Here is a 27,225-nt window from a genome sequence, read left to right as displayed (position 1 = left end):
TACCTGCACGTAAGTGCCTACAACCATTTTAGGTGTTTTAAACACCACCTTGGCACGTGGTTGCCTCTTCTCAAAATGATGAGTCTATATGGTAAATCCTGGGCTGTATCTGCTACCCTGTGCAGATGTTTAACTGGATGTTAGTGAAGCTTTTGATGCCACTTCCTACAGCATTCTCCTGGAGAAATTGGCTGCTCGTGGCCTGGATGGGTGTACTCTTAGCTGGGTAAAAAACTGGCTGGATGGCCGGGCCCAGAGAGTGGTGGTGGATGGAGTTACATCCAACTGGTGGCCCATCACAAGTGGTGTTCCCCAGGGCTCAGTACTGGGGTCAGCTCTGCTTAATATCTTTATCAATGATCTGGACGAGGGGATCGAGTGCACCCTCAGTACATTTGCAGATGACAGCTAGCTGGGCAGGAGTGTTGATCTGCTGGAGGGCAGGAGGCTCTGCAGAGGGAGCTGGACAGGCTGGGCTGATGGGCCAAGGCCAGTGTACGAGGTTCAACAAGGCTCCGTGCCGGGTCCTGCACGTGGGTCACAACAACCTCAGACAACGCTACGGGCTTGGGGAAGGGTGGCTGGAAAGCTGCCTGGAGGGAAAGGACCTGGGGGTGCTGTTCGACAGGTGGCTGAACATGAGCCAGCAGTGTGCCCAGAGGGCCAAGAAGGCCAACAGCATCCTGGCTTGTATCCAAAATAATGTGGCCAGCAGGACAAGGGAAGTGATTGTCCCCCTGTGTTCAGCACTGGTGAGGCCACATCTCGAACACTGTGTTTGGTTTTTGGGCCCCTCACTGCAAGAGGGATGTAGAGGTGCTGGAGCGCATCCAGAGATGGGCAGCGAGGCTGGTGAAGGGTCTGGAGCACAAGTCCTGTGAGGAGTGGCTAGAGGGCACTGGGGTGTTAAGCCTGGAGAGGAGGAGAGTGAGGGGAGAACTTACTGCAGGCAGGAGGTGGGTGTCAGTCTCTCTCGCAAGTAAGAAGTGGTTGGACAAGCGGAAATGGCCTCAAGTTGAACCGAAGGAGGTTTAGATTGGATATTAAGAAAAATTTTTTCACTTAAAGGGCTGTCAAGCATTGGAACAGGCTTCCCAGGGAAGCAGCTGAATCACCATACCTGAAGGTATTTAAGAAATGTGTAGATTTGGTGCTTAGGGACATGGTTTGGTGGTGGACTTGATGTTCTTAAAGGTCTTTTCCAACCTAAATGATTCTATGATTCTGCACTTCTATGAGATACTGTGGCTTGCACTTCTCTTTCTTAACAGATATATAATTTTGGAGGAAGTGACTTTATCATAAGGGCCTCAGTTTTTAGGTGCCCTCCATGTTTGAAATCTCTAGTGAGTAAGTGACAAATTGAGAAGGAACATTAGATGTTTGCTTCTGTGCTGGCACCCACTTGCACTGAGGGTGCTGCTCTGCAGTGCAGCTGCCTTGGTGGGTGCTGGCTGGGCTTGCTTACCTGAAAGCTCCTGAGACCTGACTCTTCACTGTTTGCAAGGCAAGTGAAGATACCCAGGGGAAATGTTCTAGACAAATCCACTTTCACTCTGCTTTATTGTTAGTAGCGTTTTATTTCATACATATTTTAGCTAATTTGTTATTTCAATTTGAATACAAAGTGTTTCATTTCGAGAAGTTGCTGTCTGTTGACTTGCTGAGATAATTGTCACATCTTTGTTTTAATATATATATATATAGCTGAGATTATAGATTTTCAAACAGATCAGATAAGCAGTGCCATATGACTTCCTGATCAAGTGTCATACCCTGAGGCAGATTGTCCCTTCCTCCTGGCCACTGAGTGTAAAAATAAGGTGAGAAGAATCACCTGGTTTTAATGGGGATGGCTATAACTGGAGCAAAGGCTAGTCCTGTTGATTTCTGCTATGCAGGATGTTTTTAGGGTAGTATCTATTCCCATTTTCCTCCACAAGAAACAGATATTTCCTGATGAAGAAATGTGTGAGGAGAAAGGGGACCTGTGACTTAATTCACCATTTCTTCCTACCTCACTGATGCTCAGGCTTAGAATTTGCAGATATGGATGGCACCTGATTTTTCAGGAGTTACTGGTCTTATGAGACAACTGTGATGCTACTGGTCTTTGTTAACTGTCCTGCTGTGGAAGTCACCATCCCTGCGGGTAGGTCAGCCCAGACCCTTGACCTACTGGCAGAGGAGTGGGAATGCTGGTGTTTGGAATGGATGACCTTAGCTGTGGTGATTAGCTGTGCTAACACTTCTTTAACCGGAGCAGGGAAGAAGGAAAAGGGTCTGCATGTGCCTGTGGTTTATGCTGATCTGCTAACCTGTCAGTGGGGCCATTTGAGGTGTGAGGAGTTTTGCTGTCCCCAGCAGGCGGCCAGGCAATGCAGCTGCCTGTTTGCTAGCCCCTGTGATAAAACAGCACCATTTAACTTCGTGGTATCTAATGTTCATCCTGATAGCAAGAGGTACAGGACGATTGATAATTAAACACTGTGATCCACTTTCTATTTTAAATAGAGCATAAATCTTTAAAATATACATTTTTTTCATTTGCTTTACAGGAAGATGTTTTGGGAAGAAATGGTTATGCTGTGCATAGTATTTTAACAAGGAAAAGCTAATATGATATGACAAATTATGTGTAGAACTGCAATGATGAAATAATTGATCTTCTGGAGATTATTTTAATTGTTTCTTTTTGGCTTTCATATGCAAATAGATAACTGCTGGTCCTACAAAATATTTTACAGCTCAAAGGGGAACTTATTAGCTGCCTTATTAGTAGAGTTCAGCAAAATGTCATCTTCCCAATGCAGGGAATTTGTATAAGTAGGGTTTAGCAAAGACAACTCTGTTATCACAATTTAGACATTCTTACATAATTAAAATTCAGAGTGCAATGGTTTTGGCCGGAATAGAGTTAATTTTCTTCATAGTAGCTAGTATGGGGCTATGTTTTGGATTTGTGCTAGAAACAGTGCTGATACCACAGGGACATTACTGTAGAGCGGTGCTGACACAGAGCCAAGGGCTTTTCTGCCCCTCACCCCAGCCCAGCAGCGAGCAGGCGGGGGGGGCACAAGGAGCTGGGAGGGGGCACAGCCGGGACAGTGAACCCCAGCTGACCAAAGGGACATTCCGTACCATATGGTGTCATTGCTCAGCATACAAAGCTGGGGGAAGAAGGAAGAGGGGGGGGGATGTTTGGAGTGATGGTGTTTGTCTTCCCAAGTAACCGTTATGTGTGATGGAGCCTTGCTTCCCTGGAGATGGCTGAACACCTGCCTGGGAAGTGGTGAATGGATTCCTTGCTTTGCTTTGCTTGAGTACCTGGCTTTTGCTTTACCTATTAAACTTTCTTTATCTCAACCCGTGAGTTTTCTCACTTCTACTCTTCCAGTTCTCTCGCCTACCCTGTTGCAGGGGGAGTGAGTGCGCGGCTGTGTGGGGCTTGGCCGCTGGCTGGGGTTACACCATGACACAGAAAAACAGATGTAATAGCGGGTAGAATGTAGATCTTGCTTTAGAAACAAATGTATTTCTAATTCACCAGGTAGAGAAAGCCCAACCCTAGGGTAGGATGATGGCACCTACTTTATCAAGACATTCACTATCTGTGTCAATTTATATGAAACATAATTACTATTGTTTTAAGTAATTGCAGCTATCAGTGAGGGCCTTTGAACAAGGGAAAGCGTATTCAAAGACTAACCTTTTTTAGGAATTAATGGTACTACAATTTTCTTAAAATATCTTTTCTTTTTGTGCTTATGCAACTGCCTATCACTCTGGCTAATATGCACATATCACATGCTGGTCTGAAAAACTTTTTTCCTATTTTCTTGATTTGCTAGAAAAGGAAGATCTTAGCTACAAGGGAAAATGGTCTTTTAAGAGAACATTTCTACAAAGAGTAGTGTTGCCTTAGTTGTCTCCTATTTGCACAGTATTTCTTTCTCATCAGCTACTTTCTTCCCTCTTACTGTTGTGTAATTAGGCCATTCACAAATGGAAAAAAACTAGAAAAAAACCCAAAAGGTGTAGCGGTAATGTCTCCCCAGCTCAGGTCCTGTCAGCATTTATGATATCCTTTACTGTATGTGTCTTGCCAGTCCAACATGGATCACTCAGCACTTAGGCTGCAGGCCTCCAAATTGAACTGACTAACCTTAAGTTAACCCTCAACAATCTTAATATATCGATATTAGTTATGCATGATACCGAGAAGGATTTTTTTTAACAAATAGGGAGGCTGGAGGTAAAAGAGAAGCTATTTTGTCTGTGTCCTGTCCTGAAACTGTTCTGTGATGCTGTCCCCATAGACTGCAGTGACTTTGTGCAATGACAGTTCAGTCATATTTTTGTCAAGTTTTATGGTGACATTTCTTATGTCTAAGAACTAGCATGCTAAATCTAAATTTATTTCTCCAAATAATAAAGGAGTTGTTTAGAGAAGTCAGAAACCGTTGCTAAACTGATAACCATACTTTCCCTGTCTCAAATATAAAATAACAAAACTATTTTATTTTTGTTTGATTTTTAGAATTTCAATAATATGTTGCTCATTGTTAAAACCAATGAATCCTATTTTATGTCTTGTATCTGGATTCTCTGATGCAGACGGATCGAAAACACAACGCAATCTTTACATTGGTACTTACACAACTTCTCTTTCTGGCCACCTACATTTGCAAAATTTAGTATCTTCCTGAAACTATTAAAATATATTAAAAATGTATAATTAAGAATATAAAGGTATTTAGAATATCTTTATGGTGTTAAAGACAAGGTATGTCTTAACATCTTTATAGCATTTATGAATATGTTCAGTTCTGTCAAATCTGTCTAATAAATGGCAATGCGTTCAAAAGAGGAAGAGCACACATAGATACAGACAGACATGTAGGTATTCACATGCAGGCTTGAATCCTTGGTGAATTTATACCTCATTTCCTTGAGGCAAAGGCCAAGTGTAGGTAATTCCAGTTTGCCAGTTAAATTGAGGAAAATCTGTGATGAGGCTTAATATACCCCTTTTTCTTCAACATTAAGGCTGGCTACTAGTTCATTTGAAAAGGGTGAGAGTTGTAGCTTACAGAAGTAATAGATGTATATGATGTTTAGGGGCATTTAGTTGCATTTGTCTTTGTTGGCCGCTTTTTAGCTTGGGCTTAGTCTCAGTAAAACATGTTGTCATATCTGACTAATGCCACTAACGTTTATCATTAGTAGTGCAGAAAAATAGAAACTAAGAAGATATGATACTGCATTTACTTAGTGATATTAAATGGTCCGTAGCTGATTATTCTAATACAGTTATCATTCTTCAGGTGACTCTTACCTATGAGTCAGGGTGTTTGACAACAGACTCCTCCACCCCTTGGGGGAATGTCCTACTCACTAGAGAGGTAAAATGTACTGTAAAACTTGATAGCCCTACATTTCCCTTGTTAGTCCTTGTGTAAAAGAGCGCGTGCTCAGGGTGCTAAGGGATTTGTGCCTACCAGTCCAACAGGTGAGATTTTGACAGGGTGAGATGGTTTCAGAAATCCAGCTGTGCCTAAAAAAAGCACTTGGCACCTATGTTTATGCCCCTGAATCTTGCCCTTTTTACCTAAAGAGAAGAGCTAGATAGATCCTTGAAGGGAGGTGCTGAAGACAGCTGGCAGATATTTTAAGAAGCAGAGAATCCTGACTGTTGGATGTGAACCCTTTGATCCCTTCCTCAATTTGGGTCATAATTCATCTCCTACTATTGCAAAGACATAATTTCAGAGGTGGAGAAAAGCTATCATGTTTGCATATAGAGCCTGTGGGCTTTAATCTTAGGAACTACTACATTTTGGGGCGTCATAGCAAGCTGTTTATTAGATGCTTGCAAATTTGAGTTCTTTTTTTTTCCTGTCTCCGATATTTAATTCTATGACAGGTAGCAATAGAAATGTAAGGAATGCAACTTCTTGCAGCCTTTTAGGGTTTCTAGTAACTGTGGTGAGGTGGGAAGTGTTATCCACTGCCATGGCATGGCAGATTCATGCCCATTATTAAACCCAGCACTTCTGTGAAAATCCTGTTTCTTTTCCCTAAGGGCTTGGGATTAGCTAGTCAAGGAGTCATTTGCTTTGGAGGGTTAGCATTGCTGTATTTCTGCCTTCCCTTGGGGAAGAAATGCTGTCTGGTGTGGGTGAAGAGGCAAACGAGCAAAATACAGATGTCTTGGACAGAGAACAGAGTGATTAGTTCCTCATTACAGGGACAGAGAGAGATACTGTAACTATAGTAACCACTGCATATATGAACCTCTACCCACCTCACTGTAACCCACTTGGTTACAACAAAAATTTCAAGCCATTGTTTCTTGTTTGTACAGCTCATCCTCTAACTGAAGAGTCACATCATAAATACTTGTCAAATATGCATATAGACATATATATATATATATAAAAGTATGTAATCGTACAGTCACACACATACACAGGCTCAGAGAAACTAAATTTCCTTATGATTAGCTAGACAGATGGGTAAATGCACCCATATAAATACCCATCAGTGATACTTTTAATATTTTTTCTTGATGACTAATGGAAAGGGAATGTCATAATGACTCAGGAACCATGTTAACATTTAAGAATGTTTGTATCTGTGCGTACATTTCCATTCTCTGAAGCATTATATGTTTCATTTCAGCTGCTTCTTTCTGATAAAATAACATTAACGTTAAAAATTTGAGTAAACGGAGTACGTCTCAGAAATCCTGTCGTCTGTATCAGAGCCAGTTTCCAATCTCTCTCAGGTCAGCAATGCCATTAACCTGTTCCACTGCACGCACTTCACACCCGGCTAACTGCATTAATGCACGATGCTACTCACCTACTTGGAATGAAATTACTAACATTTAACCTACTGTATGATCAAGCATAAATCTGAAAGACAAATCACTGGCAAATGTTCTCCCTTCTAAGAAGGTCATACCGAGGCTTACAATATTCATCGTCCTCAAACTGGCCCAAATCTCCTGGTCTGTACTGAAATCAAAGGGAAATGTGAATTAAACCTAACGCCTTAGCAGCTATTTCCAAGTCCTATATTTAATGGCCTTTTAGCTAGAAATCCTGAGAGCTCCTAGTCAGCAGAACTGAACATCTTTCTTTTGTTTGAAACACTGTTACTGCAAATAGCAAGTCGTCACATTTATTGGTGATAATGAAACCACTGTAGGATTTCCATCAGCGTTAAGGAGATCAAATTTCAATCAAAGTCCACCAAGAAAGATCCCTTCACTCATGTCAGTGAGGTGGTATTATAGCAACTGAATGGATCAAACATATTTCTACACAATTGCTTTTCAAATAGAGCAGCGAAAGCCCACATGCCTAGTTTAACAATCCCGTCTGTGCTTCCAGTCACTGGAATGTGTGGGTTTATGGGTCATAGGACCTATTCTGATAGCTTTTTTTTGACTTTTAGACTGGTTTGGTGTAAAGCATAGTTTTTTGTGCTCAAACTCCTGCATGTTTTCTGTCTGCCTTTAACTTTTAGGCAGAAAAAATCCTTGCCCCTCAGTGAGATATCTCTGTTAGCCTGAATACCAGGGCAAAATTCCAGTGGAACATAAGCACCACTGAAATTTCTTCTGGTTGCAATAATGTGCAGGATTTCTTCTTTCCTGAAGCAAAATCAAGCTTTTAAGGATCAAGACCTTCCTGACACAGTCCCTGGCACCTTCCTCGCGTAGGCTGCCACTTGCCCTGTGCAGGTGTAGGGCCATGCAGTGAGTTATCCTGGGCTTCACAGTAAACACTGGCCACACCAGCTCCTGGGACATTCAGTACACTTTCCTTGCATGTCTTCTGATCAGGGAACCTGTGGAGAGTGCAACTTCTGAGGTATCCAGAAAGCATAGCATATACAGTCACCCACACACCATAATAGATAACACATGCAGTTAACACAAAGACCTGCATGTGTGAAATCTGCCTCATGTTCCTCATCATTCTGGGTCTCTCAGCTTTGGGCTGAGGTGCCCTTGGTTTCCCAGGGTGTCCTCTTGGGGAAGCTCTTTCTCCTCCCTAACTTCTTCCCCGGGGATGCCTCTTGCCCAGATGTGCAAGAAATGGCAGCAACTCTGAACAGGAGGGCGCTGAGAGGTGACAAAAAAGAAGCCCCACAATGTCTATCTTTGAAAGCCACTTTACAAAATGCTGTGAAATAATGTATAGGACCTGCAAGTATTCTCATCAGGGAACATCAGAAACAACCAAAGCAGCCCTCAAAAGACATATTGCTTTAGGCTGTTGCCACCAGTGACATAAAAAACAGGGATTTGTGACACAGTTTTAATGTGTTGATTTTTAACCTGTCAAAATTATAAAAATGCCTCATGATTCTATTATATTTGCCTCACAGGATGTCAACATAAGCGTCTGGGGAGAACTGTGTTTCTTTGTCACTCATACAGATGTAGTGGTATGTGCAAGTGGCACATGAAGGACTAACAGGTATAATTGTTTCTTCCTTTACCTTTGAAATGGAACAATACTTTCTGGTGTGTTTCAGAATACATGACAGACATCCCTTATTTGCTGCAATACTTTTCATAGAGAATTCCACTATATTTTCTTTTTTATACTACATGAATTTACTGATTCACTTGTTCCCCTTTCAGACCAGTCAATGGACAAGCGAACACCTTTTATGCCAGCTGAGATTGTGCTAGTGTCTTTTTCTTTGTGCATGTGAAGTCATAGGGTGAAATTCCATTTCTGTACAGTATTCTGGCAGAGCTTTAAGTTTTGCATATCACACCTGACACCTAAAGCTGTTTTTATATTTGTGCAACTTCAGTCTCTTGACACGGAATCGGAGTGGCGTTTATTATGATTATGTGCATGTGAAAAATCAACACTTGGAGCAACGTTATTATAGAATCAGCGAGTCAAGCCTGGCATTTATAGTTACATCTCTAGGGCTGAATCATACCACCTTTCTTCCATTAAAAATTAAAGTCTGCCTGAATTTCAAGCCTAGTTTTATTGTCTATATTCCACAACTTAATTAGACTTAAAGATTGCAATATAACTTGCTATGTACATCATCAAAGAATCTTCAGAAATGAAGTCTTTATTTTCCAGTCTCATTTTCTGTGATTTTTTTTTTTTTTTTTTTTTTTTTATTGTTAGCCATGGTCCCTAGCACTGTGCACTCCTTGTTCATTGCCAGACCGAACAGCAAAAGGTGTGCATATTGGGACAGATAGGAGCTGTGCAGTTTGCCCTTGTGCCTGGTAAAGTTACCCTCTCAAACTGGAAACACTCAATATAAGCTTAACTCCAAGATTTACACAGTGGCAGACTTCAGTGATATCATTCACACGGCTACGTATGCACACAGGTGCTTGCGTCTTGAGATCTGGCCTGAGGAATATCCAGAAAATAGATTGATGGGTGGATGGATGGATGGGTGGTTGGAATGGGTGGGTGGGGGATGGACAGATGGATTGACTGGGAAGGAAATAAACACATAGAATAAGCTAAGTGAAGGGGAGCTCACACTGTGCTGACTGGGCCAATTCTGCCTGGTGCCTGAACACTGGTGGGAACTGGGGAGCTTTGACATTGCTGCTCCACAAATGAAGCATGAATCCTAGAGGTTCCTCTTCTGGTGTCTCCTAAGGTAAGTGTCTCCAAAGTAAGTTTGGAAAGGCATTCAAAATTTTGTAATTCAAGAGTATGTTAAACCATTTCCATAGTGTAACTATATTTCTGAGAGGTGTACCATCTCTGAATAATCTGAACCATGGACCACTGACTGCCCTTTTTGTAGAGGATTAATGTGCAGAGACAATTTCACCTTTTGGACAGTGTCCTGTATTTGGTTCAGGCTAATAATGACTAAAAGTACTTAGTCTTGGAAGCCTGTGTGAAACAAACTGGTTGTCTCAATCTCCGAAGGACATGTAGCACAATAACGGCAAAAATAGGAAACTGGTAGTTTTTACAGTATCTTAAATTCTCTATCCAGGTTTCCCTAGCTTAAAGGCTTCATTCAGCAGGATGTATAATAAGACTCGTCCTTGGTTTTCCTTGAACCAAGCACAATTCAGCCTCTAATCCTTTATTTCTTATCACCTCCAACCTCTTCCTTCAATACTATTTCAAAAGCCAATCAGTCTACCCCTACTCTTAAATAACTGTCACATTCAGATGGGAACAAGAAACTAATGAAGTCTAGAGTTTAAAATAGTATTCAGGGATCTCATTTTTTACACTGCAGATACATAATTTGCTAGGTTTGAGGTGAATCTTAGCAGAAACTCTTTTCCAGAGTTATAACATTCACCCAGACCTGTTCTCAAGCACATTTAATGCAAGTTTGGGATTCTTGCTGACTGTTCCTCAAATCAGGATGTCTTGCCTTTGCTTTACTTTCCTTAAGCTTCGCTGCAGTCAGAGAACTTGCGCGGCTATGAAATGCTCAAAGTTTGGGCAGAATCCCAGAAACTGTTTTGAGCCTCTTGCCCCACCAGGGTGTTGCTCTGTTTGCCATCCTGCAGTTTCCTAACTACGTTCTCTAACTGCAAATGACCTCCCCCACCTTCAGGGTTTCTTTGCCAAGGGGGAGGTAGCACCAATTCACAGCCCAGAAGCCCAAACTTCCAAGCTGTGCATTTCCACAATGCTTTTGGTATTAACTCTTTCCTCTCCCTTCCCCAAAGGTCATGTAACTTTTCAGCCCACTGAACATTTTCAGTTGGACATGACAGAAGGGTGGAGAGCTGAAAGATATGAAATTGCTCCTGGTTTTGTAGGCAGCTGGTGAGAAAGAAGAGGTATAGTGCGCACTCTGATGTGAAGTCTGTAGCTTCTGAGCTCTAGACTTTTACCTGCTGTTTGGCTTCCCGATCTCTCAGTACAATGTGCAACAGCTCATAGATCACATAAGCACAGGCTGCTTCTTTCTCCATACACAGAAACCCAGATTTCATGTGTTTTCCTGCACAGTAATGATTTTTTTCTCCAGTTGTGGCTTTTGGTATTAGATGCCGCTATCTTAAACCAAAAACAAAGCCTATACTTAAAATAGTAACTTCTTGGCAAGGTGCAACCCAGAGTGAATTTTCTGGTAACCTTTTTTTATAAGTCATGGGAATGTTCAGCTCAGATTGGCATAACAGTGAACAAGTGTTAGCAGCAAAGAAGGCAGTGTCAGGGAAAGCCTTGGGAAGCCTGGATTTCACAGCATTAAATCAGAATATACCAGGGAAAGGAAAAGCATTCACATCTGAAAAGAGACTGTAATGGGACAAAATCAAATTTAAATGGCAATTTTGATGTTTGAGAACTGGGACGTGTGCCTATTTTGGAGGAGAAAACAAAATGAAGAAGTTTCACGTGAGGCACTGTAAAGGTGGCAGAGGTTTATTAAAGAGCAGTTTTAAAGAAAGTTACCCTTAGATTTTAGTAGTGTAACTACTGAGGCTGCAGGCCATGTGGCTACAAGATGGATGGAATACTTTAAAATATATGGGAAGATTCACAGCTGCACTATTCCTAACTGGATAGCAGTACATGCTATACTACCCAAAGCAGAAGCATATGCAGTTTATCTGAATATGCTTAACAAAAATTATACATATATATATATTTATAGTCAAAACCATGCATTTTTGGCTAAGTCACTAAATTGCACAGGTGTACCAGGCACCCAAGCTAAGGGAAAAAAGAGTTTAAATGCAAGATGAGAGGAATGCAAAAAGGGAAACCAGGTTCTTGCCATCTTGCCCCAGTCCATTTGAATCATGCTGTGTAGGGTCCCCACCTGGGGGGGGTCCATGCTGGGACTGCACTCACAAACACTAGCTGAAAATGTGTGTGCTATGAAGGTTAACTCTTCATCTTCATCAAAGGATGTGACTGGGAATTAAATGAGTAAATAGAAGCATAATGTTCTTATGCAGCAAGAGAGGGATTCATCATTCTCCCAGCCCATAAAGATTTTATCATTTTTGTTTCTACTTTAATGCCCCATTTGCCTGTAATCTGACTTGGCTTTAGGCACATGTTTCTGTGATATTTTCTGTATTAAAAGGTTTGCCTCATATCACACATTTAAAAAAATGGAAAATAATTATAGGCCACACATTCTTCTCTAGCTTTACTTACAGCTTATTTTTAGAGTTTATTTGAAATGGTATGATCTAAAGCATGCATCGTTTTGCCCCATGATATAAAATGTTTAATTAGCTCTATAAGTATCTAATGAGATTTGAAGTAAGAAGGAAAGGCTTTCAAAAGTCTTCTCTTTTCCATTACAGAAAGAACATGAAAAAAAGATTTGTAGAAACCCTCAAATCATCATATATCTAGAAAGTATATCTTATGGAGGTTCAGATATGCTAAAATACGACGAAGCAAAGAAAGCTGAGGAATTAATACAGTATCATGTAACATGGTAAAATACAAAAAGAATAAGTGAATAACTGGCAGATAAAAAGAGAAAAATATTGAAGTATGAAAGGCAGTATTCGTATAAGTGCAGGGTTAACTTTATTAACACTAAAATTCTCATGCTGTAAGAGATGTACTAATAGAAAATGATGACATAAAGAAGACAACCTAAAAACTTTTTTTATTTTTAAGCAAATATAATAATATTAAGGTTTTGGAAATAAGAATGAACAAACTATGTAACAGTTCAACATATATTATGTAACTTTTCTAATAGCAATGAATTAATAACAATGCACATTAATGTTAAACATTAGCATTTATTTATTATGTTTAAGATGTTTATAAACGAGGTAATAAAGATATTTGAGCATCAAGTATTCTAGGTTTTAGTAAAATCAAGCCCTGCTTTCCAAGATACTTCCAAATACCTGTTTTTCAGCTGGTGTTCCTGGTAATAGCTGTGATACAAAATCAGCATAAACTCTAAGGCAAGTAGCAAGATAGACTTTGTTAATTACAATGAGTCATACAATAAGTATGGTTTACAAAAATAACATATGTGTGTATGCAGATTAAATACTTTTACAGATTTAATAATTAAATAATAAGAATAACCCCAGCTTGTTTAAGGCTTTATATTGAGAGATCAGTGTACTTCTTCAGATAAACATTAAACTCATTTAAATGTACTTTGATATAAATACCTACTTTGAATTATCTGTTGCACTTAAAGTTCAAATGTATGTCTTAAAGAATACTAAAAAGCTACCTGGACACCTGAGAGAGCTATGGTCTCCTATGTTTGTGTATGCTAACATGGTGCGTTATAAGAAGTATGACTTACGTATGCACACTAAGTTGATTTCCTCCAGGTACATTCTCTTGTTTAAAACTGGATCAGGAAACTCTTTTTTATGGTCAGAAATGTAGTCATGCTGATCCAATTTTCTCCGCCCTAAACTGCTAAAATGGTCATAATTTTACTTTATATAATTGCACCATAGTATCAGGTTAAACTTGTTTAACTAAATCAGTTACACTCTTAGTAATACCCATTTGAAATGATAATAGAAGGCAATAATACTACCTAACCGTAACTTCATAATCACAGTCACAACTTTCAGGCTTATCAAGTAAGCGTGATCAGTAATGCAGTGATGAAGTGCATTATTGCTTTTCTCGCCATATATAGCTGCAAATTTTACCTATGACTGATGCATACAACTAGACTACAACTGTTACAATGACTGATGCATACAACTAGACTACAACTGTTACACACACACACCTGATTGAAACAAGAGCTTCTCGCAGTGGATCTGTGCTTCCATAGCCCTTAAACAGTCACCATACCTTGTGCTTGTGTGTGTTTCATTTACATTCGCCAGTGTAGGAAACTGCTTACTGTCTGTTCCAGCCTGATTTAAAGCATGACACATCCAGTAAGCCAGGGCCAGAGTGAAGATTATTTCCAGTAGAGGACAAATTGGTATATTAATGGTTCAGAGTTTTACTGTTATTTGCTTGTGGAAAGTAAAGGCCCTACCTGAACGCTAAATAACTGAAAGCAGAAAAAACAGTGGTTAAAGGGTGCTTGTCGTTCCTGTTTTGACATGTTCTGCATCACACTCCCTTCCGCAAGCAACAATATTTAGATTGCTTTAAAAAGATAATCTAGAAAGCTTCTCTAATTATCTCTTTCGCTCACAGATATTGCCTAGTACTGCAACAAGTGTAAACACTGAGAGATGTGTATTTGTTAATTAACAGATAATGAACTACTCTCTCAAAAAGTTAATTAGGTCAGTCTTCTGTGTTACAGCCATTATTTTTAAAACAAACAAACAAAACGCACTGATAATCTCTTGCTTGTGTTTCTTTGGGTAAATATTAGATGATGATGTCAGGTTCAGTACTGTGCACTCTTGCTAATGGTATCACTGGATCAAGGAAGACACTAACAATTACAAACTTATCAGAGGCAAGAAAGCAGCTGACCCAATGCTTGCAACTGTAATTAAACTGAGCCCTGTGGCTAACAAGAAAATTGTGATAAACGAAGCAAGAAAATGTTCATTGTCTGTTGTGTCCCCCCCCCCTTTTTTTTTTGACATTAATATTTGTAGAAGAAAACACTCATGAAAGTCTTCTGTCATGTTCACAGTTGCAAAGCATTAGAACCATTATCATAATGAACAGGGCTGTGGTTTGGGATGGGGAAATTGACTAGGGGGAAAAAAAAAGGATAGCTGGTAATTACCCTTGTCTGTCTTTGATCAAAATAAAATTATCTTTCACTGCTAATCTGTTAATGACTTCAGCCTTTACCTGCTGCTAGTAGCTTTTGACTCTATCTTCTGCTGCAGGCTGACCAGCAAGTGATTGTGCAGGTTAGTATTTTGCAGTGTTTTGAATCTTTACTCAGTATGTTTTAGCTCGTGAACAGATTTAACCAGATGAGTGTGTAGGGAGAAGTGCTGTTCCCCTCTTAATGCAGCAGGCTGTTAGGTGACTGCAGACTACCCAGGTAGGGACTTTTGTTTAGGTTTGTCTTTTTGAAGTCTTATGAAAGCTAATCAAGGTATTCTAGTCCTAGTAATTTTTCAGTTTGATTGTTAGGCGGTGTACTTGCATTATTCCATGGCTATTCATTCATCCCAGTAACATGTGATAGTACAGCTCTGAGCATTAGGCTTGTTGGTGCTACCAGCAGTGAGCTATTGAGAGGGGTGAATGTGTTCATTCAGGCTTTGTGCAAGCAAAGATGCTGCGACAGTGAGCTCTGACTGAAAAAACACTGGGGTAATTTTCAGGCTTGCTGTTTCAGCAGCTCATTTGTGGTGCCATGTCCCTCGTCCTTAGCTAACACCACCGGCTCAGTGTTAGCCCCCGCGCCTCCTGCTGTGCCACTGCCAGGCTCTGGGCCCCCAGGACGGACCCCCATGGGCACAGCCTCTCCTGCTCACCTGCCGTGAGCCATGGGATCTGGCTGCTCAGGTGTTCAGAAAGCACGCTCCCATGTCTCTCCAAGCCTGTCTCGGTATTTTTGGTCATGCTGAGCTGGCCCTCTTGTCTTGGAGCTGCTTTGAAGTGAACTGTATTCCTGCACAAAGCAGCTCCAAAATCTCTGCAAGTCTCTCATGTATGCGTGTATGTTGCATATGCTGAAAATCTGAATGCAATATAATTTTGCCTTATTAGGAGACCCTTGATCTGCTCCTACTACCAGATACTGAAAATTTGTGTGGTCTCAATGTTACAGTTTTCTGACAAAAACAAGTATTTTCAGCTCCTTTGTTGTTTGCCGAAAACACTTGAACACATTTTATCCAAAAACATTCTAGTGCATAGCTACAAGAGAACCAATTGCCACTAGAAAGCTCTTAGATATGAGTGATTAATGACTAGAAACACTGATGTTTTTTAATTATTTATTTTGCAAGTAATAAGATTTACTTGGAAAAGGGGTAGGAGTAACATAACATTTATAATAAACCTTATGGAACTACCAATAAAGCAGATTTCCTTATTGGCTTTAGAGATAAATATGTTCTTTTTACCTCTTTGTTTTGTACACGTGATAAAATGAATGATGATAAATGCAACAGACTCTTTATGTTTAGCTCAGATTGCTTGTATCATCCATCACTAAAAATCTATGTTAATATGATAATGTTTATGGTATAATGTTTTCCCTAACCATAATTTCTCCAGAACAATTCTCTGCACTGATCTTGCTGAGAAAGGGCATTAAAAAAAATAATACTAAAACTGTTTAAGAAAGTGGTCACTACCACGGTCAATTGGCCTGTCAAGACCATCACCAAATTGAACGTTAAAGCTGTTATTTCTTGCCAGACTTCCCTGCTCCTCTAGAATTCCTATGGAAATTTTCAGGAGGTATTACTGAAAGGCTGCAGTGACAATGTTCTCAGCCACAGAATAAGTCCTGTTGCTCCTTAATACTCTTTAGAGTTTTGCTAAAGTCAATGGCATGTGCTGTCCTCAATTTAGTTTACCCCTTCTACCCTGGCTCACAGTTCTGTATTTTTCCTTTCCCTTCCCCTCCTTAGACAATCTGCAGTATCTTAGAAAAAAACATCTGCTGCATGAAACCTATTTGAGGATGGGAGAAAAAAGAAAAATATCTGCCTAGCAATGAGAAATAAGGGACCATAATATTTTGTAGTATAATTGAACAGTCATTTGATCATAGCTCATGTGTACCTGTGCTGGGAAGAGATTTCAGTCAGCAGAAAAACACATAAGAAAAGGCAGTAGATTTAATCAGAAGCTGAGCAAAACTTAAATTTGAAATTAAGTCAAAGAGCCCATTGGTTGTAGTTCAAAGAGACATAATAGGCTCCATAACAGTTACTTGGTGACATACAGTGGCCTATTTATGCCAATGTATGTCACTACAGAGGCTTATGACATCCTGAGTGTGAAATTCTATTGAAAATAAGAAATAACACTGTAAGTTCCTGAACTGAACGCTTAATGTTATTTTATGGTGAGCTTGTGCTGTTCCCTGGATAAACAAATGTTGAAATTATGCCATATTTTGCCATATAACAATTGCTAAATTCTTAAAAGTAGAGCAGTCTGTAAAATAAAACCATTTATGTCATAATTGTTCTTTGTTTTCCTTAAACATTTTGACAGTGTAATTTATCTGCTAAGTGTCAATGTCCAGGAAAAAAAAAATAATCTGTTTGCTAATCTTTTTAGTTCTAGGGTTTAATGTGATGTTAATAATCATGCCCACAACTTGCATTGATTTAGCAAAGGCATGAATCATAGCACAATTATATCTCAGTGAACTGAGGAATTTGTAAGCGAGCCAAAGTACTTAGCAGTTCCTGCTGTAAAAGTAGTATAAGAATATGGTATAGTGTTTCCAGATGCAGTTCTATTACAAGCTACATCAAGAGAAGTCAAGGGGAAATTTTCATATTTTTGTGTGAAAGCAAAGAAGAAGCTGTTAATGCGAGGGTGGTCTTAGTAGCCACCAAGTAGTTTAGATTGAGGCAAGAACAATAGAAGTGTGATTATTAAACATAGAAATCCAGGAAATACTTCTCTAAAACTACCCCATAGGGATGTACATTCATATTTTTGAAGCATAATAAAGCACCCTTCAAATGCTAATATTTTTTACAAAATTAATCCAGATTGCACAATAATTAATGGTTGCCCCAGCTCATTACTGCCTGGCTTTTAATTGTTGAAGGAAAATTTACTGCCTTCAAGGACCAGTAGTGTCCTGGGAGCTTGTGCAGGCTCCCATCCTGCTGGTGGGAATGGGTGAAGGCCTGGCAGAGGAAGGGTAAGGAGATGCTGAAACATGCTTTACTTTTCCTACAAAAAGGTTACTTGCAAGTAAACACCCAGATGAGTGTGTGTTTTGTTTTGTTTTTTTTTTTAATTTTAACTGCTGTGCCAGGTGGGATGCTTAAAAGTTCCCTAAATTGATTTAATCAAAGTAAATATTCACCCAATTCCTCAGAATCATGTTTTTAAATTAGAATTTAAGTTTTAAAGTGTGTTTGCTTTGTCATATGCTAAAAAGTTGAAATGCTCTTTTTCTACCATTCCATCTTCCTCTTACCTGAAAACTGTAGGAAACAAGGTTGAAGATCCTAGGGAGGCTGATCTAGTTTGGCACAGCTGATGTAGTTTGGCCAGTGCCTTGCATCTAGCTGAGGTCCCCTCTGGCTTTCTAGGTTAAAAAGGGGAAAGAAGGTTGCCCATGCAGGTCCCTGTGAAACAGGGAAACTCTTATCTAAACCAATTCCTCTGCCCCAAGCAGGACTAATTATATATAAATGTTTCCTGACAGATGTTTGTATGATGTGCTCTCAAAAACTGCTAGTGATGGAGATTTTCCAATTCTATTGGAAAATCTATCACAAAGCTTAGTGCTGGAAATACTTCTCTCTGTCTCTAGCCCAAATCTCTCTAGATGCAGTTTAAGTCTGGTTTTTCCTTGGCTTTCCTGCAATGGACACAGAAACCAGATTAATCTCTTCTCCTCTCTTCTCCTTACAAGGAGCTTTTGCATATTAGAAGACTGCTCAGTCTCCCTCTAGCTTTCTGCTCTCCAAACTGAGTAGCTGCAATTCATTCAGACCTTCCTTACAGGACATTTCTTAGCTGTCTTCTTGTCTTCCTGTGGGCTCTCTCCAGCTGATCCATGGATTTCTTGAAGCGGGTACTCTGTGGGGTGCAGTGCTACTGGTTCAGGAGTAGTGCTGAGCAGAACAGGTTGTATGCCTTGAATACAGCCTTTTTTAAAAAAAATATATATGTACATCAGGGTACAAAGATAGCTTTTCAAGATGGATGTTGTTGAGTACTATTAAGCTGATCATCTTCCTCCTTATGTTTGGGAAGCTGATCCCTTCTAAGCACAAATACAAAATGCTTTTCTTTCACCACCCCTTCCCCCTCAATCATTTCACAAACTTGTTGAGATTATTTTGAATTCTCAAGCATTAATTAAAAAAAAACAACAAACCAAACAAAACACCAGCAACCCAAATTTCAATAGAATCAAGCTGGAAAAGGTCTGTCTTGTATACCTGTTGAATGAAAATAATATAAGCCCTGCCTTCCCGTATAGTTACAGATCAAGTAGTCTAAAGGACTGATACCTGCACACCATGCTCATGCAGTGAAGACAAAAACCTCTACCCCTGCTAACCACCTTTATCATAGGATCGTTTAGGTTGGAAAAGACCTTTAAGATCACCGAGTCCAACCATAAGCCTAACACTGCCAAGTCCTGTACAATTGCTCCTGCACAGCTGTACTTTATGATGTTCTGGTATTGAAGGGGTTTTAACAAAAAAGGCATCTTCCAACTAATATCCCAGGTGCAAAATGTTGAAATATACAGATACAGAGAAACCACATGGGGTCAAAATACTTAGAATAGTTCTTAAGCAGACTTGAATAATCTGGACTAAACTCTGCCATCCTTTTCATTCAAGTCTTCATTTGTATGTTTGTAAAGTCACTTCTAACTGAGGCAGATGTGACCTTTTTCTCCCTTTTGGCTCTGGACTATTATTTTACTTTGAATGTTTGATAAAACTTTCAACAGTCATATTTTGCCTGTCACTTTCTCTTTATGAATGTTCTTTCATGCCTTCCTTGAGTTTCCTGCTCTGTTTACTTCTATCTCTATAATTCATTGCAATCTTTCCGACATTCTTTCAAATTTTAGGATGCATCAGCACATTTTCACTCTTTGTTCAGTGACAGTTTGTCTGCAGCTGAAATCAGATGATGTCTCTTCATTGTTGGCAATATTTCCATTACATTAATCTCTGTTGTCACTGTCTTTTTGCAGGTAGGCGACTGATAGGGGCAGTGTAATAAAGTGCCACCACTAGGCATTAGCTAACGACACTTAATGTGATAATGTCGATGTTGGAAACAATATTCATTGCGTGATGAGTCAGAGAAATCTAGAGGGTTTTCTAAGACTGGAAGTCATATCCCATATGCATTGTGGTTTGTTTTGCTGTGCATAATAATTAATTGAATAACTCTTTAATAATGTTAGGGTCTCTGTGGATTCTTTCTTTCTCTGTATAAGCTAAGATGGCATCAGTATTTTTCCTTCCTTTGTTTGCCTAAGAGCTTTCTGGGAGTTGAGCTTCAGTGTGTATTTAAGTTAGCAGAAAGATTTACCCACTTCTCACCTACGTTAATGTACTATCTGCAAAAGAAGCAAATAAAAAATTATGGGAGTAGAATGGCTGCAGCAGTAAGTTGGAGCTAAGGGCAAATAAATTTAATTGTGGTTTATTACCTCAGACAACTTTGTAACAAAACTTTTTAATTTTCACTGCTGAATCTGCACTGCTTAACCACATCTTACCAGTGTAGGTGGTATGTACGGTGTAGATTGTACCTACATACTATTAAATATAGTCATCAAAGTGGAGTCTTCCAAAGCCTTCTCTTTCTGTTGGTGCCCTAAGCAAGCTCGTTGCTGCTGTGGATGACCAGCAGTGTACCAGCCATACTCTGAAGCCTCTGTAGGATCCTCAGGCCACTCCACCCTCTGTCAGAAGGGACCTCACAAGCATGTACTTTAAGTGCCCAAGTACTTCCATGGGCTCAATAAAAGCCTTGAGTCCTGTGGAAATTCCTTTCATATTAGTTGTCTTGCCTGTAGGTTCCACATATGCCCCCCCTCCCCCCAATCTCCCCAGTCATCTGATGATGTATTTTAATTCTAATTTAAAAGGTAAGGGCATGGGAAGCAGGCAGAATTGCCTTCCTGGCTCTGCAGGGTTCCTGAAAGAATAGCTCTGAGAGGTGTAACCTGCCAGTGTTGAATGTTTTCTTAGCTCTCAGTTGTTATGATGCATTCAACACCTCTATTCAATCTTCCAGGCAAAGCATGCAAAAAAAAGGTATTGGATGACCTATATAATTTACAGCGAATGATACCTAAATTGGATACCAGAGGGAATAGACCCTGGCTTGTAGGCAGGGTATCACTTTTTTTTTTTTTTTTCAAATTTAATGTCCTGTTTGATAACACAACTCTGAAATAAAAGCTGTAATTATAAGGAAATAAAATAGGCATGAATGGCGTAACATAGAAATGTAATAGGAATATGTAAAGCAGAAACGCTTGACATTGGTTTTGTTCTTTAAATTCTTCCCAAAGATGTCATAACCCATCAGACTGTGGCCATTTGTCTGATTTGAAAATCTTTCAACAAAAAGTGAAATGTTTCCATGGAGATCAGCCAGAGATAGCCAAATGACGAACTTCTTGGCTGTACTTTCAGTTTGGTTTCTATGGTTTCCAGACAAGGAGGGGGGAAAGTGAAGTTGCTGAGATTCTCTTTCTTTTCTTTCCTTGTTTTTCTGTGTGTAAAATGTTACTGTAAACCAAGTGATGGAGTTGAAATCAAGCAAAGATAACTGTTGTCATCTTGGTCCTTGAAGAACCTTGTATAGGTTGTATTGTGCAGTTTTAGGTCTGCCTTCATTCTAGGGGAATGAAATCACAACAAAGAGATAAGACTTTCTTAGCATTGTGAGTAAAGTATTAGGGAAAATATGTTTATAATGACTAGACTTAACGCTGACTGTGCACTACACAATGAGAAATTGGTAAGAGGATTGACAGTGCATATTCCCTTTTAAAGGATACAAAACCTAGCAATAAAATTCTGTGTCTTGGAAAGACCTGAAGGCATTCAGAAAAAACAGTGCTGCAGGTCTCGCTAATATTACTAAATTGGATGGAAAATTTTAGGTATTACAGTAGTAAGCAGGGCAGCTAATGGATTTCCGTACAGGATCAATAAAACTCCATAATGCAAAATAAAACTGTCATCTTGGCATCTAAATGCTCATCTTTCCTCTCACCCAGCACCTTAAAGTTGTTTTTCTCAAAATGTGTCTTGTTATTTGGAACTGGTAAATATATCCTTTTCATGCTGCTTCACTGAATGTTGTACAGACCGCATTCCCTCTTCATAGGTTTGAAATGTCTGTTTTCCTCTCCATCCTGCTTCACTTCTTCCGTCCTCAAGAACAGTGGGGTTTTAATAACTTTTTTTTTTTTTGTAAATACATCAGATGCAAACTTATTTCCACTTCTCAGTTTCTTTCAAGGCTAATTCCATTGTCTCCTATAATCTCTGTCATGTTTCTGAGAAGCCAGCTTCTGTTTCTTGCTACTGATTGCATCCTTTGGCTGCCTTGCAGAGAAATTTGTGGTATTGTAGGAGTCATAACTCAGAATAGAGTAAACAAGATAGGATGGTATTGCTATGTGAAACTAGCTGAAGTGAAGATTGAGTGAAGCTTGATGACTTGTGAAGCCTTCTATATCTGCCATGCATGTATGACTCTGCAAAGTTAATTGCTCACCAGCATTTCTCCAGGCAAGAAACTGATGGGAAAGGAAGCTATGTATATCACACAACTCACTGTGATGCCTAAAACCTTTCTTAAAATAAAAATAAATTAAAAAAAAGTAATACCTAGTTTAGGTGTTTATCTAAGCTACCCACTTTCAATTGAAATCCACGGTTAAAGAATTGAAGAAGCTGGCAATAGTCAAACAATTTAGTTCTAAATTTAAAAAAAGACAGCCTTGATATCAAACACAGGACACAAGAAAGTTAATACGTAATGAAAATAAGACCACAGAATACTAGCATTATTTAGACACAAAATCTCTTTTTTCCAAAATCTTTTGAAAAGTATTTGAAGCCTCTGCAGAAAGCAGGTGGTTGGCACTAACAGAGTAACGGAGTGCGGGAGGCGTCACCCAGCCTGACCCACCGTCACTCAGTGAGTGAGGGCTGCAGCTCCTCGGAGGTGTGGGGGGCAATGGGAGGTGACAGGCACTGCTACTTCCCAGCCAGCTGATTCCCAGGCACAGTGCTTGCTTTTCTGCCAGTGAAATGAGAGGAAGAGGTGGGAATAAGCCTTGTATGATCTGCACGGGAAAGGGCCATCCATTCCACCTATGGCAGTCTCTCCTTAAATTGTCCTGTGTACCACTACAAGAGTGCAAACAGCAGCAAGAAGATAAAAGAAGCAGTGGGAATCTGGTGTAATGCTGCTCTCAGATACCCTTCCGTGAGATGCAGCTTGCAGATGCATTAGCAGAGGAACCCTATTGAAATTGGTTTGTGTGGGTATGAGATCTGATTAATACAAGCATTTAACATGCTGATTCATCGTTTACTTCAAGATCACTGTATGAAAGGAATCTTTTAAGTAATGAAATGTAATAATTACCTTAATTAAGTAATAATAAGTGTATTTCACTGATGCCCACTTGTAAATTTTGACAAAACAATTTTCACCTATGTAATGATTTCTAATTTTGTGCAGTACAGTAGAAAAAAAACTTGTTAGTGACTTGCAGAATGGTATCTTAACTTGTGTAGAAAAGACTTTCCATGATGAAAAATGTTTTCCTGGAGGGTATAGACTTGATGTTGTTTAGTGGATTAGCCTTCAGGCAAGTCTTTGTGCACTGTGTTCATCATTGCCATTACTCTGCTTTCCTTTAGTTATATTGCCTATTAAGAGCGATAGACCATTTTCCTAGTTCTTGTTCATTGAACTAGCATTGAGATACAGCCTGTGTGCCAGATGCGCTTCATAGCAAAATTCCTCCCCTCTCCAGCACGCCTCTGTTGCCATTGTCTGGGTGCATCTCAGGACTGTCTCCCACCCTTATATATGGGAAGGCGTCACATAGCCAAAATGCTGCGGTGTCAGCCAGAAGCTGCTCTCATTTCATAGAATCATTGAGGTTGGAAAAGACTAAGATCAAGTCCAACTATTCACCTAGCACTGCCAAGTCCACCACTAAACCATGTCCCTAAGCGCCACATCTACATGTCTTAAATACCTCCAGGGATAGTGACTCAACCACTTCTCTGGGCAGCCTGTTCCAATGCTTGATAACCCTTTCTTTGAACAAAGTTTTTTCTAATACCCCATCTAAAACTCCCCTGGTGCAATGGGAGGCCGTTTCCTCTTGTCCTGTCACTTGTTACCTGGGAAAAGAGACTCACACCCACCTGCCTACAACTCCCTTCAGGTAGTTGTAGAGAGCCATAAGGTCTCCCCTCAGCCTCCTCTTCTCCAGGCTAAACACCCCCAGTTCCCTCAGCCACTCCTCATAGGACTTGTGCTCCAGACCCTTCCCCAGCTCTGTTGCCCTTCTCTGGACACACTCGAGCACCTCAGTGTCTGTCTTGTAGTGAGGGGCCCAAAGCCAGTGTTCAAGGTGCGGCCTCACCAGTGCCGAGCACAGGGGATCACTGCCCTTGTTCTGCTGGCCACACCATTTTGGATACAATCCAGGATGCTCTTGGTCTTCTTGGCCACCTGGGCACACTGCTGGCTTGTAGTCAGCTGGCTGTCAACCAGCACACCCAAGTCCTTTTCTGCCAGCATTTCCTCTGCTGTGACCAGTCATATGCCCATCATGTGAAAAGCAATGCCTCTTTTTAACATGTGCCAGATGTGCAACCTGTGGCATCCGTGACCTGTAAGGAGGACTGCAGCAGCTAGCTGTTCTGCCTGCTCCCCCATGCTGCAGTCCCATGACTGATGCTGCCACACAGCTAAGATGTGACTGTACTTTGGCTGGGTAGTGGATGTGCAAATAATCGTGACAGGAGAGGAGGATGCAACTTCCAGTGTAGCAGAAATAGATCTATGACCACCCCCTGGCTGAAAGTGTAGGAGCCACTTCCCTCCTCTGCACATTTTTTTGATAAGTTGAAATAAAATTGCATACGATAAATTAACTTCCAGTCCTCAGCCATAACTTTCTGCAGTGATCTCTGTTGCTTAGAAAAGGAGACTAAATTAACAACTATGAGGTATTTTTTATCTCTGCTTGAAGCCCTGGGCTATCTCTCTGTTATTGGAACTTTGCAGGAAAAAATGTTGGTTTTCACTCTTCCAGGGAAATCTTTTTCCATCTAAGCTTGTGCCTCTGCTTTGCCTCTTTTCAACTTGGCAGAATGTGCTCCCCAGCCTGATGCTTTGCTAAACATACTATGAGATGCCTGCAAGAATACTTGTTGATTTCAGTTCTGCCAATAGTAATAACCAGGAAATACTTCTGTGATAAATCTAAAGGCTGCAAGTCAATCAAGTCTGACATCACCTAGTTTTAAATTTAAAAGACAAGGCAATGTAAATACATGATTTGCTTAAAATCCCTAAAGGACTGGGAGAGAGATTGTGTCAGCAAAGTTAGAAAAGCCCAAGAAACTGGTAGATGAAGAAGGTCACAGGCTGTCGTGAAGGTAGGTTTTCCCCAAAGATAGTTTGTCTTTCTGTATTCCCAGCAACAGAGCTTTTTGGGGGGTGGCAGGGGGAGTTCTTAAACCTCTCAGGAGAGCTGGGTGATGTGCTGAGGCACTCATAACCTGGCCAGCACGTGTATTCCTCAAGCTTCACCACAGAATGTTAGATCCCTCCACAAATCCAGCCATCTGTCTTCAGTTCGACTTATACCACTTAACACGGGTAGCATGACAATATTATAAGAAGCCAGAATTTAATGCGGTTTAACTGCCATTGGCACTTACAGCCCTTTCTGCTTAGACACGCAGGAGACTGAGAGAACTTTACTGGGTACGCCAATGCTTCTGGGTTCACGGCAGTATCCCTGTTGTTGCTGGCATCAGGCTGACTTTAGGCATTCAGAAGTGATGTTGTAGACTTTGCATTTGAATTCTTAGTCAATATCTGTGTAAGAAACTGCTAATTACTTTAGAACATGGCAGACCTGAAGCAGAAGTAATAGGTCTGCTACTGAAAAAAAAGGCAAGATAATATTTTTTTTTTTCCAAAATTACTTTTAAAGTATATAACATGATGCAGGAAATGAAAGATCTTGAGGTCAATGTTCTGAATTCTTTTAATATTGAAATTGAACAATAAAATCCAAGATTCTCAGAAGTTTTTTCTGAATGCCTCAAATAAGGTATAGTTTCCTCTTTTACTGGCTATTATCTGCTCAGGAAATGATGTTGAAACATCCTTTGTGTGAAAAAATTATTAATGGTCAGCTTAAACAGTTCTGTAGCTTAAATTTGTATACGTACAAGCAGATATATCTAAATATCATAGTAAGAACTATGTCCTAAGCAATCATAACACAGAGCCTCTTTTTGTGGGGCAGTAGGAGGGCTTGGGCATATTTGTTCTCATTTCGCACATCCTTCAGAGGTCACTGGTTCACTTGCCCAGTTTTGATAACCTGTCCAACTCAGTGAATGTACAACACATGGAACTGGAAAAAGATGCTTTTATCTGAAGATTTTCACTTTAATGCCATGAGAAATGAAGAAAGGGAAAAATAGAAAGAAAAAAGGAGTGGTGCACAAGGGTGTGTGTGTGTGTGAGGAAAGGTTATTTGGGAGTAAAGAGATATTCTAGGAGCAGAAAAATATTATTACGAGTAGAGGAACTGGCAAAACAGGGAGTTGGAATCTTGGTCCTGGAAAAAAAAAAACAAAAAACAAAAGAGTCAAACTGAGTACAAGAAGGAAGGATGCAGTAGTTTTGAGAGACTCCTGAAGAACTCACCTTTGCTAGGGGGAAAAAAGAAGTTTTTAATACACATCCAAAATTTCATGTAATATAAATTATATCTTCCTTCTAAACATACAAACTGGTCAAATTGTATAGTGGGCTGTTATCAAAGTCGCACTGCCCATGAGTTCCAACCTCTGCAGCCTTTGTGTCTGTGCAGATGACATCCTGACCTGATTTAGCTATTGCTACCACTGATTGTTATGCTTTGTTTTAGGATTTTAAATTACACTAGTTAATGCCAGTTAAGATACAAATAAACACAAGTGAAAAACGTATTTTAATTCCTGTTGTTGACGCGTTCTCAATGCCTTGCAAACGTGTTGGGACACTTTACTGAAGAGTCATCTCTGGACTTCGGCGTTGCTGCAGAGTGTACCGAGCCATTCCTGGGCAAAGCGCAACCCATGGCGGTTAAACGTCCAGTACCCGAACTCCGTTGGCAAGCTTGTCCTCTGCTTCTGCCGGGATGTTATTTATCTTCCTTCTCCGACGCTCGGGAGAGAAGGAGCTTCTTGCTGCCATCTATTGATAACGGGCGGCAGGGACAGCCCGAGCCCGGCCGCCTCCGCGCCGCTCGCCGCCACCGCGCCCGTGCGGACGCCTGGGCCGGCCTGTTAAGGAGGGTTTGTGTTCCCTGTTTGTAGAGATAACGAGGCGT

This window comes from Falco cherrug, chromosome 1 (assembly GCF_023634085.1).
Source record: "Falco cherrug isolate bFalChe1 chromosome 1, bFalChe1.pri, whole genome shotgun sequence".
In the NCBI taxonomy this organism is placed as follows: Eukaryota; Metazoa; Chordata; class Aves; order Falconiformes; family Falconidae; genus Falco; species Falco cherrug.
The sequence above is the reverse complement of the archived record's forward strand: the minus strand, read 5'-3'. Positions refer to the sequence as shown.